Genomic DNA, 12,546 nt, shown 5'->3' with positions numbered 1-12,546 from the left:
ATTGACTGAAGTAGGTAGCTATGTGTGTGAGTGTTGGCACACCAAACCCACAGCATGAGTGGGAAGTTCAGAGGTCAACTCTCTGAAGTTAGTCCTTCTTTGTCACAGTTAAATTTGGTGATGGAATACAGAAGGTCAGATTTGGGTGGCAAACAGCTTTACCTGCTGAGCCATCTCGACAGTCCTCCTTCAAGTTTTCCGTAACAAGTTGCCAATGGCAGGTGGAGTAACCACTGTGTCACTGAACTTTAAATTCTGAAACAACTTTCATAGATTCACTCATGGAAAAAATACATTTCCAAGTTGTGAAGTTTACTGTAGATTGCTATAACAAGGAAAAAAATTAAGATGTAATTTTCATCTTCAACTTTGATGCTAAGCATGTGGGGCTGTTTTCTAAATAAATAAAGTACATATTCAATCTTCAGTTCAAGGAAGAAATAAACTGTACATATAAAAATTGCAATTTCCTTGGTTTGTTTCTTGGTCAAACATGTACTCAGGGAAACACAGAAAAACCGGGAATTTTTTTGTTTGTTTTGTTATTGTTGCTCTTAGGATTAAGATCAGCTATGTACTCCAGACTGGCCTTGAAATCACAATGTATACCAGTCTGGCCTCTGCCTCTCAACTGATGGAATCAACAAATCTTCCCTATGAGTACATGTAACTTGGCATTGCTTTGACCTGCAGTTGAGATTAAGTAGTGTCCAAGACACACTTCATACTTTTTGCCTGCAAGTCAGGCTTTGACAGACCTTTCTAAGAGCAGCCATACAGATGATATGATAGTATACATAAGTGATCCCAATTATTCTACCAGAGAATTTATACAGCTGACAAACAACATCATCAAAGTGACTGAATATAAAATTAATTCAAACAAATCAGTAACCTTCCTTTATACAAATGATAAATGGGTGAAGAAAGAAAATAGGGAAACAACACTCTTCACAATAGTCACAAATAACATATAAAACATCTTGGGGTAACTCTACCAATACAAGTGAAAGATTTTTATGACAAGAACGTCAAGTATCTCAAGAAAGAAATTGAAGAGTCCTCAGAAGATGGAGAGATCGCCCATGCTCATGGATTGGTAGGATTTTTTTTCTTTTTTTTTTTTTTTAATTAGGTATTTTCCTCATTTACATTTTCTTTTTTTTTTAAGCTTTTTTTTTAAGACTTATTTATTTATTTATTATATGTAAGTACACTGTAGCTGTCTTCAGATGCACCAGAAGAGGGCATCAGATCTCATTACAGATGGTTGTAAGCCACCATGTGGTTGCTGGGATTTGAACTTCGGACCTTCGGAAGAGCAGTCGGGTGCTCTTACCCACTGAGCCATCTCACCAGCCCCTCATTTACATTTTCAATGCTATCCCAAAGGTCCCCCATACCCACCCCCCCCAATCCCCTACCCACCCACTCCCCCTTTTTGGCCCTGGCGTTCCCCTGTACTGGGGCATATAAAGTTTGCAAGTCCAATGGGCCTCTCTTTACAGTGATGGCCAACTAGGCCATCTTTTGATATATATGCAGCTAAAGACAAGAGCTCCCGGATACTGGTTAGTTCATATTGTTGTTCCACCTATAGGGTTGCAGTTCCCTATAGTTCCTTGGGTAATTTCTCTAGCTCCTCCATTAGGGGCCGTGTGACCCATTCAATAGCTGACTGTGAGCATCCACTTCTGTGTTTGCTAGGCCCCGGCATAGTCTCACAAGAGAGAGCTATAACTGGGTCCTTTCAGCGAAATCTTGCTAGTGTATGCAATGGTGTCAGCATTTAGAAGCTGATTATGGGATGGATCCCTGCATATGGCAGTCACTAGATGGTCCATCCTTTCGTGAGAGCTCCAAATTTTGTCTCTGTAACTCCTTCTAGGGTGTTTTGTTCCCATTTCTAAGAAAGGGTAAAGTGTCCACACTTTGGTCTTCGTTCTTCTTGAATTTCATGCGTTTGGCAAGTTGTATCTTATATCTTGGGTATCCTAAGTTTCTGGGCTATTATCCACTTATCAGTGAGTACATATTGTGCGAGTTCCTTTGTGATTGGGTTACTTCACTCAGGATGATACCCTCCAGGTCCATCCATTTGCCTAGGAATTTCATAAATTCATTGTTTTTAATAGCTGAATAGTATTCCATTGTGTAAATGTACCACATTTTCTGTATCCATTCCTCTGTTGAGGGGCATCTGGGTTCTTTCCAGCTTCTGGCTATTATAAACAAGGCTGCTATGAACATAGTGGAGCATGTGTCCTTCTTACTGGTTGGGACATCTTCTGGATATATATGCCCAGGAGAGGTATTGCTGGATCCTCCAGTAGTACTATGTCCAATTTTCTGAGGAACCGCCAGACTGATTTCCAGAGTGGTTGTACAAGCTTGCAATACCACCAACAATGGAGGAGTGTTCCTCTTTCTCCACATCCTCGCCAACATCTGCTGTCACCTGAGTTTTTGATCTTAGCCATTCTGACTGGAGTGAAGTGGAATCTCAGTGTTGTTTTGATTTGCATTTCCCTGATGATTAAGGATGTTGAACATTTTTTCAGGTGTTTCTCTGCCATTCGGTATTCCTCAGGTGAGAAATCTTTGTTCAGCTATGAGCCCCATTTTTTAATAGGGTTATTTGATTTTCTGGAGTCCACCTTCTTGAGTTCTTTATATATATTGGATATTAGTCCCCTATCCGATTTGGGATAGGTAAAGATCCTTTTCCAATCTGTTGGTGGCCTTCTTGTCTTATTGACGGTGTCTTTTGCTTTGCAGAAGCTTTGCAATTTTATGAGGTCCCATTTATAGATTCTTGATCTTACAGCACAAGCCATTGCTGTTCTATTCAGGAATTTTTCCCCTGTACCCATATCTTCGAGGCTTTTCCCTACTTTCTCCTCTATAAGTTTCAGTGTCTCTGGTTTTATGTGGAGTTCCTTAATCCACTTAGATTTGACCTTAGTACAAGGAGATAGAAATGGATCGATTCGCATTCTTCTACATGATAACTGCCAGTTGTGCCAGCACCATTTGTTGAAAATGCTGTCTTTTTTCCACTGGATGGTTTTAGCTCCCTTGTCAAAGATCAAGTGACCATAGGTGTGTGGGTTCATCTCTGGGTCTTCAATTCTGTTCCATTGGTCTACTTGTCTGTCACTATACCAGTACCATGCAGTTTTGATCAGAATTGCTCTGTAGTACAGTTTTAGGTCAGGCATGGTGATTCCACCAGAGGTTCTTTTTGTCTTTGAGTTTGTTTATATACTGGATTACATTGATGGATTTCCGTATATTAAACCATCCCTGCATCCCTGGGATGAAACCTACTTGGTCAGGATGGATGATTGTTTTGATGTGTTCTTGGATTCGGTTAGCAAGAACTTTATTGAGGATTTTTGCATCGATATTCATAAGGTAAATTGGTCTGAAGTTCTCTATCTTTGTTGGGTCTTTTTGTGGTTTAGGTATCAGAGTAATTGTGGCTTCATAGAATGAGTTGGGTAGAGTACCTTCCATTTCTATTTTGTGGAATAGTTTGTGAAGAACTGGAATTAGGTCTTCTTAGAAGGTCTGATAGAACTCTGCACTAAACCCATCTGGTCCTGGGCTTTTTTTGGCTGGGAGACTATTAATAACTGCTTCTATTTCTTTAGGGGATATGGGACTGTTTAGATGGTCAACTTGATCCTGATTCAACTTTGGTACCTGGTATCTGTCCAGAAATTTGTCCTTTCGTCCAGGTTTTCCAGTTTTGTTGAGTATAGCCTTTGTAGAAGGATCTGATGGTGTTTTGGATTTCTTCAGGATCTGTTGTTATGTCTCCCTTTTCATTTCTGATTTTGTTAATTAGGATTTTGTCCCTGTGCCCTCTAGTGAGTCTAGCTAAGGGTTTATCTATCTTGTTGATTTTCTCAAAGAACCAACTCCTTGTTTGGTTAATTCTTTGAATAGTTCTTCTTGTTTCCACTTGGTTGATTTCACCCCTGAGTTTGATTATTTCCTGCCTTCTACTCCTCTTGGGTGAATTTGCTTCCTTTTCTTCTAGACCTTTTAGGTGTGTTGTCAAGCTGCTAATGTGTGCTCTCTCTAGTTTCTTTTTGGAGGCACTCAGAGCTATAAGTTTTCCTCTTAGGAATGCTTTCATTGTGTCCCATAAGTTTGGGTATGTTGTGGCTTCATTTTCATTAAACTCCAAAAAGTCCTTAATTTCTTTCTTTATTCCTTCCTTGACCAAGGTATCATTGAGAAGAGTGTTGTTCAGTTTCCACATGAATGTTGGCTTTCTATTATTCATTTTGTTATTGAAGATCAGCCTTAGTCCATGGTGTTCTGATAGGATGCATGGGACAATTTCAATATTTTTGTATATGTTGAGGCTTGTTTTGTGACCAATTATGTGGTCAATTTTAGAGAAGGTACCATGAGGTGCTGAGAAGAAGGTATATCCTTTTGTTTTAGGATAAAATGTTCTGTAGATATCTGTTAAGTCCATTTGTTTCATCACTTCTGTTAGTTTCACTGTGTCCCTGTTTAGTTTCTGTTTCCATGATCTGTCCATTGGTGAAAATAGTGTGTTGAAGTCTCCCACTATTATTGTGTGAGGTGCAATGTGTGCTTTGAGCTTTACTAAAGTTTCTTTAATGAATGTGGCTGCCCTTGTATTTGGAGCATAGATATTCAGAATTGAGAGTTCCTCTTGGAGGATTTTACCTTTGATGAGTATGAAGTGCCCCTCGTCTTTTTTGATGACTTTGGGTTGGAAGTCAATCTTATCAGATATTAGGATGGCTACTCCAGCTTGTTTCTTCATACCATTTGCTTGGAAAATTGTTTTCCAGCCTTTCATTCTGAGGTAGTGTCTATCTTTTTCTCTGAGATGAGTTTCCTGTAAGCAGCAAAATATTGGGTCTTGTTTGTGTAGCCAGTTTGTTAGTCTATGTCTTTTTATTGGGGAGTTGAGACCATAGATATTAAGAGATATTAAGGAAAAGTAATTGTTGCTTCCTATTATTTTTGTTGTTAAAGTTGGCATTCTGTTCTTGTGGCTGTCTTCTTTTAGTTTTGTTGAGGGATTATCTTCTTGTTTTTTCTAGGGCGTGGTTCTCGTCCTTGTATTGGTTTTTTTCTGTTATTATCCTTTGAAGGGATGGATTCGTGGAGAGATAATGGGTGAATTTAGTTTTGTCATGGAATACTTTGGTTTCTCCATCTATTGTAATTGAGAGTTTGGCTGGGTATAGTAGCCTGGGCTGGCATTTGTGTTCTCTTAGTGTCTCTATAACATCTCTCCAGGCTCTTCTGGCTTTCATAGTCTCTGGTGAAAAATCTGGTGTAATTCTGATAGGCTTGCCTTTATATGTTACTTGACCTTTTTCCCTTACTGCTTTTAGTATTCTATCTTTATTTAGTTCATTTGATGTTCTGATTATTATGTGTCAGGAGGAATTTCTTTTCTGGTCCAGTCTATTTGGAGTTCTGTAGGCTTCTTGTATGTTCATGGGCATCTCTTTCTTTAGATTTGGGAAGTTTTCTTCAACAATTTTGTTGAAGATGTTTGCTGGTCCTTTGAGTTGAAAATCTTCATTCTCATCCACTCCTATTATCCGTAGGTTTGGTCTTCTCGTTGTGTCCTGGATTTCCTGGATGTTTTGAGTTAGGATCTTTTTGCATTTTCCATTTTCTTTGATTGTTGTGCCGATGTTCTCTATGGAATCTTCTGCACCTGAGATTCTCTCTTCCATCTCTTGTATTCTGTTGCTGATGCTGGCATCTATGGTTCCAGATTTCTTTCCTAGGGTTTCTATCTCCAGCGTTGCCTCACTTTGGGTTTTCTTTATTGTGTCTACTTCCCTTTTTAGCTCTAGTATGGTTTTGTTCATTTCTATCACCTTTTTGGATGTGTTTTCCTGTTTTTCTATAAGGACTTCTACCTGTTTGGTTGTGTTTTCCTGTTTTTCTTTAAGGACTTGTAACTCTTTAGCAGTGTTCTCCTATATTTCTTTAAGTGAGTTATTAAATTCCTTCTTTATGTCCTCTACCATCATCATGAGATATGCTTTTAAATCCAGGTCTACCTTTTCAGGTATGTTAGGGTGCCCTGGACTGGGCGAAGTGGGCGTTCTGGGTTCTGATGATGGTGAGTGGTCCTGGTTTCTGTTAGTAGGATTCTTACGTTTACCTTTCGCCATCTGGTAATCTCTGGAGTTAGTAGTTATAGTTGTCTTTGTTTAGAGATTGTTCCTCTGTTGATTTTGTTACCCTCTATCAGCAGACATGGGAGACTAGCTCTCTCCTCTGAGTTTCAGTGGTCAGAGCAGTCTCTGCAGGCAAGCTCTCCTCTTTCAGGGAAGGTGCACAGTTATCTGGTGTTCGGACCTACTCCTGGCTGAAGATGAAGGCCCAAAACAGGATCTTTCCCAGAAGCTGTGTTGCTTTGGCCAGGAAGGTGGCCGGTTGTCTGGAGTCGAAGATGTCGCCGCCTCAGAAGCTCTGTGGCTCTCGTCTGTCCCAGAAATGGCTGGCCTCTTTATTCCACACCCTCACCCGTGCAGCCTGCCCTCCACGGAGTCCCGGAGCCAAGGAGGCTCCCGCCAGGGCCTGAGGCACAAACCTCTCGGGCCGGGCGGACCCCTGTCGGATTGGTAGGATTAACATAGTAAAAATGAACTTACTACCAAAAGCAATCTACAGATTCTATACAATCCCCACCAAAATCCCAACACGACTCTTCAAAGACATGCAAAGACCAATTCTCAATTTCATATGGAAAAAATAAAAAAGAAATCATGATTGTGAAAACAATAAAAGAACTTCTAAGGTAATCACCCTTCCTTACCTCAAGATGTGCTACAGAGAAATAATGATAAAAATTGCATGGTATTGGTACAGAGACAGGCAGGTTGATCAAGAAAAGAGAATTGAAAGATTCAGAAATAAAACTACACACATATGGACACTTGATCTTTGACAAAGAAGCCAAAAAATACAATGGTACAAAGAAAGAATCTTCAATAAATGGTGCTCTTATAACTGGCAGTTGGTATACAGAAAAATAAAAATAGATCCATATTTGTCACCTTGTACAAAGCTTAAGTCCTAGGATCAAGGACCTCAACATAAAACCAGATACACTGAATCTAATAGAAGAGGAAGTGGGAAAGAAGCTCAAAGTCATTGGCACAGGGGGAAATTTCCTAGACACAACTCCAATGGCTCGTGCTCTAAGATCAAGAATTGATACATGGGAAATCATGATACTGAAAAGCTTCTGTGAGGCAAAGGACATAGTTAATAGGACAAATTGGGAACTTATAGATTGGGGGGAAAAATCTTCACTACTCTCATATCTGATAGAGGGTGAATATTCAAAATATATAAAGAATTCAAGAATCTAATCCCTCCAAAATACCAAACAACCCAATCAAAAAAAAGGGGGGGGTATAGAACTAAACAGAGAATTCACAACAGGAATCTCGAATGGCTGAGAGACACTTAAAGAAATGTTTAAAGCCCTTAGTGATCAGGGAAATGCAAATCAAAACAACCCAGAGATTCCACCTCACACCAGTCAAAATGGCTAAGATAAAAAACTCAGGTGACAGCAGATGCTGGCGAGGATGTGGAGAAAGAAAACTCCTGTATTACTGGTGGGGCTGCACGCTGGTACAACCACTCTGGAAATCAGTCTGTTCCACATGCTCCACTATGTTCACAGCAGCCATATTTATAATTTGTCACCGAACTCAGACATTATTGGGGATGCCAACAAGTGCTTGCAGAAAGGAGCCTGATATAGCTGTCTCCTGAGAGGCTGTGCCAGTACCTAACAAATATAGAGGTGGATGCTCTCAGCCAACCACTGGACTGAGCACAGGGTCCCCAATGGAGGAGCTAGAGAAGGGACCCAAGGAGCTGAAGAGTTTTGCAGCCCCATAGGAGGAACAACAATATGAACCAACCAGTAACCACAGAGCTCCCAGGGACTAAACCACCAACCAAAGAGTACACACAGAGGGACTCATGTCTCCAGCCACAAATTTAGCAGAGGATGGCCTTGTTGGTCATCACTGGGAGGAAAGGCCCTTGGTCCTGTTAAGGGTCGATGCCCCAGTGTAGGGGAATGCCAGGACAGGGAAGCAGGAGTGGGTAGGTTAAAGAGCAGGGGAAGTGGGGATGGAATAGGGGGCTTTTGGAAGGGGAAACCATGAAAGGGCCAACATTTGAAATGTAAATAAAGAAAATATCTAATAAAAATAGAGTACACAATTAAAAAGAAAGAAAGAAAATCCTCAGTGACGAAACCCAGACACCCACCCCCCCCCGCAAAAAAAAAAAAAAAGAAAAGAAAGAAATGAAAAGAAAAAAATCAAAACAATAAAAAAACATGTATGGTATGCACTTACTGTTAAGTGGACATTATTCATATATTACAGGATAACCATGCTCCAATGCACAGAACTGAAGAAACTAAGCAATACCGTCCAAAGAAAAATTTCCATGAATCTCACTCAGAAGGGGAACAAAATAATCATCAAAGATGGATGGATGGGTGACTGGGTAGAAGAGAGGGTAAGGTGGGAATGTGGACAGGAATCAGCTGTGAGGAGAGAGGGTGTTGGGGAGGGCTATGTGTGAGAACTGCAATTGATGGACATCTGTGGGAGCAGCTGGAGACCTGGGATGGAGGAGGTTCAGGGAGTCTATGGAGGTGATCTTAAGTGAGACTCTTACCAACAGGAGATATGGGGACTGAAGTGGCCACCTCCTATAGCCTGGTAGGAAATCCAGTGCAGGTATTGGGACATAAACCTACCCACAAAAGCTTCATCCCAAAATTTTCCCAGCATACAAATATATAGGAATTAAATTGGAGCAGAGATTAAGGGAATTGATGAACATTACTGACTCAAATTGAGGCAGGGATTAAGGGAACTGATGAACATTACTGACTCAAATTGAGATCCATCCCATAAAAAAAAATTTAAAAAAAAAAAGCCAATCAGTTACACTATGAATGATACTCTACTATGCTTGCAGGCAAGAACATAGCACAACTGTCTCCTAAGAGGCTTCATCCAGCACCAGACTGTAGCAGAATCAGAGAACAAATCCAAATATAAGAAGGTGCTCCAGGAGTCTTGTGGAAGACTGGAGGATAGAATTGAGTGAACCAGAGAGGTCAAAACCACCACAAGAATACCTACAGAATTAAATAACATGGACCCGTGGGGGCTCAAAGCATCTAAACAATTAAAAAACAAAAAAGAACAAGCAGGAGCTAGACTTAGGCTACATACACATTTCTAGCAGATGTACAGATTGGTCTTTATGTAGATCCCCTAACAATTGGAGCAGAGCCTGTTTGTGACTCTCTTGCCTGCCGCTGAATATCCTTCCCCTAGTTAGACTGCCTACTCAGGTCTCAGTGAGAGAGGATGCTCTTTGTTCTATCGGGACTAGATGCCCCAGGATGGGGTGGTACCCAGGAGGAGCTTCCCCTTCTCTGAGTCTCAGTTCTGTTCAAGAGTGAGCGTGAGGTAAGCATGCAACTAGCGTGAGGCAAGAGTGAGGTATGTGTGAGGTGAGAGTGAGGTGAGCATGAGGCAAGCATGGGGCGAGCATGAGGTGAGCATGAGGTGAGTGTGAAGTGAACGTGCAGTAAGCTTTGCAGTGGCCATCTTTTTGTTTTTCTTCATTTTTGAGTGAGTATGCTGTGGCAAGCATGTAGCCAGCATGCAGTGAGTGTTCAGTGGCCATTTTTGTCCTTCTTTGTCTTTGGGTGGTCTTACTGCAGTACCATCTTTTCTTTCTTCTTTGTCTTTGAATGTTTTTCACTTTTGGTCTGGATTTGTCCTCATATCTGACATAGGGACTGGTTTTCCATGTTTTAGTACCAGGGAATTTAGTCCCCAAATCCACAGTCTTCCAAACAAAAGCATGGTCAAGCCTATAAAAGTAATATCCCACTCCTGGTAAAGACTTCTGGCTTCGTTAGGGTTCTACTGCTGTGAACAGACACCATGACTAAGGAAACTCTTCTAAAGACAACATTTAATTGCGGCTGGCTTACAAGTTCAGAAGTTCAGTCTATTATTATCAAGGTGGGATCAGGACAGCATCTAGGCAGGCATGATGCAGGTAGAGCCGAGAGTTCTACATCTTCACCTGAAGGCTCCTAGTGGAATACAGACTTCCGCAGCTAGGGTGAGGGTATTAAGCCCACACCCACAGTGGCACACCTACACCAACATGGCCATACCTCCTAATAATGCCACTCCCTTGGCCAATCATATATAAACAATCACAAGCGGCTAGAAAACAGAAAAATAAAGTCTTAGACAATCCCAGACAGTACAAACTGGAGATAGCACTACTCCCCACAGGAGGCTAGAAAGCATCAATCTCACCATTTCCTACTGCCCTCTTCCTCCCTATAGAGAATTTCCAAAGCACACCTTTTTTGGAATAGAAAGTGCCATGCAGTTCCCCATGCCTGTGCTGAGCAACTCCATGGACACGGCAGGAAAGTGTGAATCTTCACCAGGGTCTCCATACCAGTTGTGAGTTCACCATGGCTCCTACCATCAGCCACAAGCACTCTTCTCCCACTGCTCACTGACAGTGCCTACCTCATTCTACATGTTGGCACAGCCATTAAACAATGCTGACTGACTATGGATAGAACTCCATCTTAGCACTCTCCTATGCAGGCACTCCCAAGTGGGATCTTACAAGAAGCACAGACATGAGAAAACACACTTCTGGAATTCAATGTGATGATCATTGATCAGGACACGCATTCTCCTCCATGTCTGTGACATCCCAGTGTGATAAAATGTTATATCACTATACCATATTCCCTTTCTATCAAACGCTGTCAGCCAGTTTCATCCAGGCCAACCCATGACAGGTACAAAGGACAATGACTGGCACCTTCCTACCAGGAGGGAATCCAGGTTTATTACTATGAGCACAACGTTCTGGGCCCTCTGAGAGCTGCAGAACTCAGACAGTGCCAGTGCCTGCAGGTCTGTGGCTCTGTCCCCAACCCTGTGAGTCAGACCTCTGCTTCCCAACCAGAGATGGTGATGGTGCTAAAGGTGATAAACCGAAGGAATATCCAAAAGCCACTCCCCACATCTGTCTTCTCCTATTCTGTACCTGCTTAAGCTATGTCAGACACCAGTCTTCCCAGTAAGTACAGAACCATGAAGAAAGGAGTGGGATAAGCATTTTGAGGAGACTGAAGTCTTTCAATAGTGGACACAAAGGTAGAATGAGAGTCTTGACAGGTTAGGTCCAGCTCTGGCTTTCCATACCTACCTTCAGACTCTGTCATGAGAAAGGTCATTGTGAGAGGTATCTATCTTGAAGTAAATTATATCCATGGAGGACACAACAGACATGCATGTAATTATTACCCAAGATAATCAGTTCTGTGCACCAAAACACTGGAATCAACTCCTTCCTGATTTTTTGCTCTTGGGTATAATGACTTTTTGTTTTAGTTAACAGTGGATTTTCCAAGAGGTAAAATCTTTCTCCAGAGCAATGCAACTCTGAATCTGTCCTAAAAGAAGTACTTTTCCCAGATCCCCAGTGCCTGTTCCTGAATTTTCTTAATCTTAAAACTTTACAAGGGGAGTCTGGTGCAGTCCAGGTACCATTGTTAAGTTGGCTAAAGCTGTTCATTGTTTTTTATTCTTTCATTTGTTTTTGTACTTCAGAGGTAACCAAGGACATAAGATCATATAGACAAGTTTTCTACTACTGATTCACACCTGAGTCAAAATATTTTGATTTCTTAAATCAGTTTTCATATCACTTATAAGGAATCTGTGAAACATGGGCTAGAGAAAAGCCTCAGTTGTTGAAAAGCCTGCCTTGCAGGAGTACCAAACTGTGGATGCCTAAACCCACATAAAAAGCCAGGCATCCAGACCTTGTGAGTAATGCCTTAAACTGAAAGAAGTTGGCAGTGGCAGGTAAGCTCCTGGAAATTATGGACCAGACAACCTGCCTAAGAGTAAACTTTCTAGGAAATGAGAGGTACTGTATCAAAGACAAACAGTAAGGCAATGAAGAGAAGATAATGAGAAAATTCTGTAACTTAACCATGGAGGCTATGCCCCCACACACCACACAAACTCAAAGAACACAAAAGTATCTGAGAAAACATCACATAGCATGGCCAGCAGAAATAGAGCAGTCACCATCTGTCTGCCAACAGAGGTGCTTCCGTGTTGCTCAAGCAGGGCTCATACGAATGCCCTCCCACTGATGCAGGTGCTGACTGCTGTGGTGCTATAAGAATTGTGGGAGGGGAGCATCTTACAGTGCAGGTGCTGACTTCCTTAACTGTCCTTGACTCTGAGATGTGGTAATGGAGAAGTCCCTGGGATTGCCACCTTCAAGCCAGACACTGTTGTCTGCTGCAGAGTTTAGAACAGTCCAACATCCTTTCCCAGGTTTACCAGATGAAGAACCAACCTGTCAATGGGGACTGGTTATTAACAGCCCCTACCCAATGTCCTTCAGAAATCT

Source organism: Mus musculus, chromosome 7, assembly GCF_000001635.26.
Source record: "Mus musculus strain C57BL/6J chromosome 7, GRCm38.p6 C57BL/6J".
Taxonomy (NCBI): Eukaryota; Metazoa; Chordata; class Mammalia; order Rodentia; family Muridae; genus Mus; species Mus musculus.
This window is presented reverse-complemented; position numbering follows the sequence as displayed.